Raw genomic sequence first — 9,580 nt, 5'->3', positions numbered from 1 at the left:
GTTTCTGTAGATCCTTTAAATAGAAGAATAGAATTGAAAAATAGGCTATATAAGTCACCTGTGGTGAAAAATAAAAACGACTGTAAACTTTTTTTTAAAATAGTTTGTAAACTATTATTTGACTTTTTGTTTATGACGTTTTGCCCCTTTATTAAACATTTAAAATATTCACAAATTAATATGGATTTTCTTTTTAGATTTTACTGGTTTTCTAAGGCCAAATTATTTTCCCGCAGGGCTGAATGAGAAGAGCCATCTCTGGAAACATACAGAGAGCTGATTTAGGCTATAGGTGGTTTATAGGCTAATGATAATAAATGTGTCTGAAAAAATAACGAGGCATTTTAATTGTTTTTATTAATAAACTAGTATTTTCTAATCAGTCGGCTGCAAACATATCTCCATCTCCGCTGTAAAGCGGGTGCGCCTTTAGATAGAAATGCACCGTTCATGCGGATTATCAGACAGTATTTGCTTTCGATTCAAATTTGTTCGTTTAAAATTGGACATTTCAAGCTTTTTGTTTCAGTTCATTTTTTAAAATGCGCTCCAGTTCACGGAGATCATGAAAGCGCGCCTGATTGTTTTCTTTTATTTCACGAAATCAAAACGTTTTCTTGTTATTTTGAGTTTACTCAAATAAAAGTAGTTGCAAATTATGTATTATTATTTTCTATATGACCATAAATTATGAGCATTTTAAGTTTCCACTGTTGATAGGAAAATACAAGTGTTCGCGCCCGCGCCTCCGTCCCACGCAGTGCGCGCTCCACTCCGCACAAACCATTGGATATGCGTCAAAATCTTGTGTTGATTTGTGATAATCAGATAAAACCCTGTATTATTATTGTCTAACCTGTATTATGACTGACATATGACGAATTGCTTTGTTCCTTTTTTCGATAAAAGCGTCTTGTAAATATTGTTTGTTCTTTATTTTTTTTATTTTTTTGTCATTGTTATAAATAACAACGAAATAACATCAGAGAATCTTACAATATAAGTGCAATAAAAACTCCTTAAAGTGAAATATCATATATCACCAGTCGACAGGGAAATAACAATTGTATAAACAATATACTATGGATTGTGAGATGTAGAAAATAGTACAGCAATCCATTCCCAACTATTAAAGTTGTGTAGAGAGAGAATTTTGGTGTATGTGGTGGGGTGGGTATAAATTGGAGGAATATTTTTTTCGGCCCATCCTCACTAGAACAGCAAGCGGTACATTGTTAATTATTGTATATTGTGTATTAAGTGGAATTCTTCAAATTGTCTTAGCGTGCATGCTTAAAGTGATTCTCAATTGTAGCGGGTCCAGGAAAAACGAAGCCCTTTAAAAAAAGTTATATATCTTCATTACCTAGAGATAAAATTAGGGTATACAAAATACAAAAAGTAGTCAAAACGCATAACAGAACATACTTTTTTTTTTTTTTTTTTTTTTTTTTTTACAATATTATGTGCTTATTATTTTTAATTAACGAAATGTCAATCTTCATCTTTATAACAGAAGATACAATACAACAATCTTCAAGATACAGTATAATCTTCACGTATATAGGATTGCCACCTTTAAAACAGTCCTTTTCGTGTAGGAACAAGCAATGCAGAAATACATGGTTAGCATATTAATTTTTTTTTTTTTTTTTTTACCTTTATTTAACCAGGAAAGTACTCGTTGAGATTAAAAATCTCTTTTTCAAGAGTGTCCTGGCCAAGATAGGCAGCAGTACAACCATACATACAACACAGAATACACAATAACATAAAACAACTAAAATAGCAGATACATCAACCACAAATCCTTAGCATATCATGCAGAACAACTACAGCCAGATGTGGCTGCTTCCAAGTCAGTTAATATCCTCTTAAAAGTAACCAATGAGACAAGCTTATTAAGTTTCAAATTTTTCTGTAACTTGTTCCATGCAGAGGGAGCAGCAAAGTTAAACGCCTTTTTCCCCAGCTCAGTTCTAACATTTGGTACAGACAGAAGAACAAGATCCTGGGACCGAAGATTGTAAGTCCCAATATTTTTTACACTGATGTAGGTCAGAAGGTAGGATGGAAGAAGACCTAAAATAGCCTTGTATATAAAAACATACCAGTGTTGAAGTCTCCGTGTTGACAGAGAAGACCATCCAACACGTTCATACAGTTCACAGTGGTGAGTGAGGACTTTAAGACCAGTGATGAACCTCAAAGCTCCATGGTATATAGTGTCCAGAGCATGTAAACTTTGAGACGAAGCATGCATATATAAAACATCACCATAGTCAATAATAGACATAAAAGTACCAGCAACTAACCTCTTTTTAGATTCGAATGAGAGACAGGATTTGATTCTAAAATAAAACCCTAGTTTAAGTTTTAATCTATTTGCCAGCTGCTGAATATGAGAAGTAAAAGAAAGAGATTCATCTATTAAAATACCAAGATATCTGTATTTAGAAACACATTCAATCTTCTTACCCTGAGAAGTGATGATTGAAGGCAAATTTAATTTGGATTTTGAATTTGAAAAAAGCATTACTTTTGTTTTTTCTGCATTTAAAACAAGTTTCAGATCATAAATGTTCTGTTGAAGCATATTAAAATCAAATTGTAATTGGGAGAGGGCCTGGACTGCTGTAGGTGCTGAGCAATACAGTACAGTGTCATCTGCATAAAAATGAAAATTTCCTTTCAATATGTTATGATTTATATCATTTATATATAGGATGAAAAGCAGTGGACCCAGCACTCATCCCTGTGGCACGCCTTTTGTTATTTTGAGATAGCTAGAGGTGTTTCCCTCCGCCTGCACACACTGAGTTCTGTCTGTAAGGTAATTAACAAACCAACTTAGTGTTTGTTCAGAAAGTCCAGCCCTCCACAGTCTGTGCTTAAGCACTGTGTGGTCCACTGTATCAAAAGCCTTAGAAAGGTCAATAAAAAGGGCTGCACAATGCTGCTTTTTGTCTATGGATTCAATTAAGTCATTTAAAACCTTAAGAGCTGCAGATGTTGTACTATGCCTTTTTCTAAAACCGGATTGAAAGTCAGATAGAACATTTTTACTGTCTAAAAAAATCTTTAATTGATCACTGACAAGAGACTCTAAAACCTTGGCCAGGACAGACAATTTAGAGATCGGTCTATAGTTATTTAATATAGCAGGGTCACCACCTTTTAACAGGGGAACCACAAAAGCTGATTTCCAGATGGACGGAATGACATTTGTGTTCAAGCACCGATTAAAAATATTAGTTAAAGGCATGGAAATAAAATTAGCTGCTAACTTTAAAAAGTAAGGATCCAATTTGTCAGGGCCTGCAGATTTTGTTGTGTCCAAATGTTTGAGGGCTTTATCTACGTCTGAAACTGTAATAGGACTAAAACTAAAACACTGAGTAGAAGGTTCGGAACCAACAGTCTCCACTATGGGGGAACACTTATGTTGAGTATTTAGTGACTCAAATAAAAATCCTGAGGCTATGAAATGTTCATTGAAACAATCAAGAATTTTGGTTTTGTCAGTAATTGTTTTAGAGTCTATCACAACGCTTGAAGGAAGCTCCTGACCTTTACTGTTTTCTGATAATGATTTGATAGTTTTCCAAAATTTTGATGGGTTATTCAGGTTATGAGTGGTTTGAGAAAGAAAATGATCAGCTTTGGCTTTTCTAATTTTGAGAGTACATGCATTGCGCAGCTGCCTGAAAACCAGCCAGTCAGAGTTCTCATTAGATTTTCTGGCTTTTGCCCAATTTAATCTCTTTTTTTCGTTCTTTTACTAATTAGGCTTAGGCTATATATGTTAACTCAACTAATGTAATGTAAATAACTGGATAATTACTATCCAATAAATAATAAGTAAAAAATGTCAAATAAATGTATTGATTAGAGTTGCCATAGACTAAAATTTTTGTAGTCAACTAGTAATTTATTTAAGCAATTAGTCGACTAATCGCACGTTTATATTAATTAAATACTGGTGCATGCATGGTAGGCTATAGCTCAAGCGCACGCATAAATCTTGCTGCAAAGCCGGACATCTGCCATGTTGACGTTATCATGTGACCTACGACGCATTATCACGCGCAACAACTTAAAAGATTTGAACGACACGTTTAATTCATCTATCTGTAAATATTGATATTGATTAAACTTGCTCATTTTGAAGAAACTGCTGCCCATTTATTTTGTGAATACATTTAGGGTTGATTTAAAGTTCTTATATTTAACCCTACTAATGTGACCCACCGTTTTATCCTTACAATATTATTTATTTTTATTACGAAATCCCAAAATGGTCATCTCGTGAATGTTGTTAATTTCTTTATTTTATATCCAAACATTTTTATCCACAAGCAAAAGTGGCTAACTGCTTTATGTTTTCCTCTTTTTCTTGTTGAATTTAACTCTCGTTTCATCCCTCAGGCCTATAAATATATTTTTTTAAATGCATTTTTAAATGTATTATAATGAATTATTTAAGAAAAAATATATTAAAATATTCAACCTTGTACTAGGTTATTTTTTCCTGTGTAAAAAATCTCATGTATGCAAACCCATTATATATACAGTGCTATGCATAAGTTTAGACACCCATGCTAAAGTTGACTAAAAAGAGGAATAAAAAATCATCTTTTGGAAACTGAACTTAATGCCTTAATTAAAAAAATTAGGAAAAATCCAACCTTTAAGGACACCAATTTTCTTTGTGAATGAATAATGCATCGTAAATAAATAAATGTTCTTCCTTAAAATACAGGGTGCATAAGTTTGGACACCCCTATGATAAATTCCCATAGAGGCAGGCAGATTTTTATTTTTAAAGGCCAGTTACTTCATGGATCCAGGATACTATGCATCCTGATAAAGTTCCCTTGGCCTTTGGAATTAAAATAGCCCCACATCATCACATAGCCTTCACCATACCTAGAGATTGGCATGGTTTTATTTCAGTTAGCCTAAAAGCTAGTTTGATTTGCATTGAGAGATGATCTTATGGAAAGTACCCCATGCCAATCTCTAGGTATGGTGAAGGCTATGTGATGATGTGGGGCTATTTTAATTCCAAAGGCCAAGGGAACTTTATCAGGATGCATAGTATCCTAAAAAAGTTTTTTTTAAAATACTTAAAAATAAAAATCTGCCTGCCTCTATGGGAATTTAACATAGGGTTGTCCAAACTTATGCACCCTGTATTTTAAGGAAGAACATTTATTTATTTACGATACATTATTCATTCACAAAGAAAATTGGTGTCCTTAAAGGTTGGATTTTTCCTATTTTTTTAAATTTAGGCATTAAGTTCAATTTCCAAAAGATGATTTTTTATTCCTCTTTTTAGTCAACTTTAGCATGGGTGTCTAAACTTATGCATAGCACTGTATATATATATATACACCTCATAACATCAGTAACTCAACAGCCCTATAGAACGGGTTTCCTCAGCGTTTGTAATGTCTGCACAAAGGGCAGCTGTGCAAAGATTTGCCTTTGGAGAAAACTGTAGATTTTATACTCAAAAAAATTTAAGTATCATTAATATTAAAAATTAATATTACCCCAGAATGAATTGCATTGATATCCCACCCCAAAACATACAATAATAACAACGATAAATGCTGACCAATACTTAATTATATTACTTTTTACTGAAAATAGTAGTAAAAAGTATATAGTGAACATATCTACATTTGCATTCAAACAATTAAATAAAGCATTAATTGAATAATTATATTGTATTTACTGACAACAATGAGAAATATTAATAAATTAGTAAATGAATGAAAGTCACCATCACACAATAAACAAATGCATATACAAGTCAACACATGAAACAAAGCTTTATTCAAACTACAATCATGTATGTGGGCTGAAGGCGCTGAGGTTGTTGCGTGTTGTGTTGTGCTTCACAATCTGAGGCAATAAGGGCAGGTGGAGTGATGGAGGGTCTCGTAAGGGCAGGTGGAGTGATGGAGGGTCCCGTAAGGGCAGGTGGAGTGATGGAGGGTCTCATAAGGGCTGGTCTCGTAAGGGCAGGTGGAGTGATGGAGGGTCCCGTAAGGACAGGTGGAGTGATGGAGGGACTCGTAAGGGCTGGTCTCGTAAGGGCAGGTGGAGTGATGGAGGGTCCCGTAAGGACAGGTGGAGTGATGGAGGGACTCGTAAGGGCAGGTGGAGTGATGGAGGGTCTCGTAAGGGCAGGTGGAGTGATGGAGGGTCTCGTAAGGGCAGGTGGAGTGATGGAGGGTCCCGTAAGGGCAGGTGGAGTGATGGAGGGTCTCATAAGGGCTGGTCTCGTAAGGGCAGGTGGAGTGATGGAGGGTCCCGTAAGGACAGGTGGAGTGATGGAGGGACTCGTAAGGGCAGGTGGAGTGATGGAGGGTCTCGTAAGGGCAGGTGGAGTGATGGAGGGTCTCGTAAGGGCAGGTGGAGTGATGGAGGGTCTCGTAAGGGCAGGTGGAGTGATGGAGGGTCTCATAAGGGCTGGTCTCGTAAGGGCAGGTGGAGTGATGGAGGGTCCCGTAAGGACAGGTGGAGTGATGGAGGGACTCGTAAGGGCAGGTGGAGTGATGGAGGGTCTCGTAAGGGCAGGTGGAGTGATGGAGGGTCTCGTAAGGGCAGGTGGAGTGATGGAGGGTCTCGTAAGGGCAGGTGGAGTGATGGAGGGTCTCGTAAGGGCAGGTGGAGTGATGGAGGGTCCCGTAAGGGCAGGTGGAGTGATGGAGGGTCTCATAAGGGCTGGTCTCGTAAGGGCAGGTGGAGTGATGGAGGGTCCCGTAAGGACAGGTGGAGTGATGGAGGGACTCGTAAGGGCAGGTGGAGTGATGGAGGGTCTCGTAAGGGCAGGTGGAGTGATGGAGGGTCTCGTAAGGGCAGGTGGAGTGATGGAGGGTCCCGTAAGGACAGGTGGAGTGATGGAGGGTCTCGTAAGGGCAGGTGGAGTGATGGAGGGTCTCGTAAGGGCAGGTGGAGTGATGGAGGGTCTCGTAAGGGCAGGTGGAGTGATGGAGGGTCTCGTAAGGGCAGGTGGAGTGATGGAGGGTCTCGTAAGGGCAGGTGGAGTGATGGAGGGTCCCGTAAGGGCAGGTGGAGTGATGGAGGGTCTCGTAAGGGCAGGTGGAGTGATGGAGGGTCTCGTAAGGGCAGGTGGAGTGATGGAGGGTCTCGTAAGGGCAGGTGGAGTGATGGAGGGTCCCGTAAGGGCAGGTGGAGTGATGGAGGGTCTCGTAAGGGCAGGTGGAGTGATGGAGGGTCCCGTAAGGGCAGGTGGAGTGATGGAGGGTCTCATAAGGGCTGGTCTCGTAAGGGCAGGTGGAGTGATGGAGGGTCCCGTAAGGACAGGTGGAGTGATGGAGGGACTCGTAAGGGCTGGTCTCGTAAGGACAGGTGGAGTGATGGAGGGACTCGTAAGGGCTGGTCTCGTAAGGGCAGGTGGAGTGATGGAGGGACTCGTAAGGGCAAGTGGAGTGATGGAGGGTCTCGTAAGGGCAAGTGGAGTGATGGAGGGACTCATGGCACCATCTCCAGGATTCAGCTCTGGGCTCCTCATCCTCAGCACTCACACCAGCCTGCTGACATTTCAGATTCTACAAAATCCACAAACATAACACAAAAGCAGTCATTTTAACCACACGATGTCATATGATTTCAGTATTATTTAGAAGACAAAACCACTTTTTTTTCACAAACGCCGCCATCTTCCCTTGCAGGTCCTGCTCCACCACAAAAGCTGTGCAGCTAATGCACAGAAATCAAGAATCAGAAAAGTGCTGTAATAGCTCTGTTTGAAATTACAATAATTAGTTATTGTCATTAATTTCTGTGGTATACTCACTCAAAGCCTTTGATGGCAGCATTCAGCTTCATGAGCCACTCTCCACCGGATAAAAACACATCTGTTCATCTGACCCTGTAACATCCAGACAAGATTCACATTACCTCTGTGATTTATGAACTTTTTATCCAACATAAATGTTCCTCAATTTATCAACAGTACTAATGGACAAATAAAATAGATAACTTATGTTTAGTTACTTTATAGATTTGTTCTATAGCACACATTCATCACTCAGATGTCTATTTCATGTTGTGGTGTGCTCTTCTGCAATACTTACTGAAGATTTTCCTGTCAGAAGTAAATAGACATTTAAAATAAGCGTCTTTAGGATGTATATGGTTTATGTAAATCCACTTTAGAGACGTAACTTGCGTGTCCTTACTGGAGCTCGCCTGTTAGCTAACGTTATACATAATAAAACGTGTTTTTACAGCAAAATCACAACTATACTACACTGTGTAACGTCTTTACACCTTCAACAATTCAACAGTTTACTCTACAGTAGTTCAACACATGCAATTTTAACACAAGGACCCGTGTTTACTCACATTTGAAAGCACCCGCGTCGCTGATCTCTGCGATGTTTGATAATGACGTATCCTCTCGCGTGGCCTCCTGGGATAGAAAAGTATTCATCTTCGAGCTCTTCAAAATCTGGGTTGAAGCAGTAAGCCATCCGGGAACTTCTCGCCTACTCTTTTATGAGTACTGAGGTTTCGGACATACTACTCCGTTCACGTACTGTTTTCCCCTACTATATAGTAGGAAAGTAGGAATATTCGGACGCACTATAAGTATATGTACGCCCGAATCTCGCGATAATTAGTACGTCACTCTGGTAATTCTCGCCTACTCTTTTATGGATACTAAGGATTCGGACATACTTATTCGCTCGCCTACTGCTTTTTCCATACTATATAGTAGGGAAGTATGCGGTTTCGGACGCAGCCTCTGTCTCTCTTCCTGTCTCTCTTCCTGTCTCTCTTCCTGTCTCTCTTCCTTTCTGTCTCTCTTTCTTTCTGTCTCTCTTTCTTTCTGTCTCTCTTTCTTTCTGTCTCTCTTTCTTTCTGTCTCTCTTTCTTTCTGTCTCTCTTTCTTTCTGTCTCTCTTTCTTTCTGTCTCTCTTTCTGTCTGTCTCTCTTTCTGTCTGTCTCTCTTTCTGTCTGTCTCTCTTTCTGTCTGTCTCTCTTCCTGTCTCTCTTCCTGTCTCTCTTCCTGTCTCTCTTCCTGTCTCTCTTCCTGTCTCTCTTCCTGTCTCTCTTCCTGTCTCTCTTCCTGTCTGTCTGCCTGTCAGTAATTTATTGAACTCTAGCAATAATTTATTAAACATTACATTGTTATAAGTTTGTTCTGTGTTTTGTTTCTGTTTCTCAGGGTCTTCATCTGCTCTGTAGTCAGTTAAGGGCAGAGTCAGCTTGTGTTTACTCACGTACCTTCTACAGAGGTTTGTCAATATTTGTCTCCTGAATCTTGTCTGCCTGTCTCTCTTCCTGTCTGCCTGTCTCTCTTCCTGTCTGTCTGTCTATCTGTCTGCCTTCCTGTCTCTCTTCCTGTCTCTCTTCCTGTCTCTCTTCCTGTCTCTCTTCCTGTCTCTCTTCCTGTCTCTCTTCCTGTCTCTCTGCCTGTCTCTCTTCCTGTCTGTCTGTCTGCCTGTCTCTCTTCCTGTCTGTCTGTCTGTCTCTCTTCCTGTCTCTCTTCCTGTCTCTCTTCCTGTCTCTCTTCCTGTCTCTCTTCCTGTCT

General features: G+C 39.3%; 1 long non-coding RNA gene across 1 annotated transcript; it reads right to left on the bottom strand.

The window, feature by feature from the left end:
* Positions 1-7,454: 7,454 nt before the first annotated feature.
* LOC311285614 lies at positions 7,455-8,795 on the bottom strand. Its single transcript, XR_014626380.1, has 3 exons — positions 8,389-8,795; positions 7,838-7,912; positions 7,455-7,589 (listed from the first exon to the last, which is right to left on the bottom strand). It is a non-coding gene; the product is annotated as an uncharacterized lncRNA (long non-coding RNA).
* Between the last annotated feature and the right edge of the window lie 785 nt (positions 8,796-9,580).

Source organism: Rutilus rutilus (assembly GCF_951802725.1).
Source record: "Rutilus rutilus genome assembly, chromosome: 25".
NCBI classification, from domain to species: domain Eukaryota; kingdom Metazoa; phylum Chordata; class Actinopteri; order Cypriniformes; family Leuciscidae; genus Rutilus; species Rutilus rutilus.
Note: the sequence above shows the minus strand (reverse complement) of the source record. Positions and strands in the feature narration are given on the sequence as shown.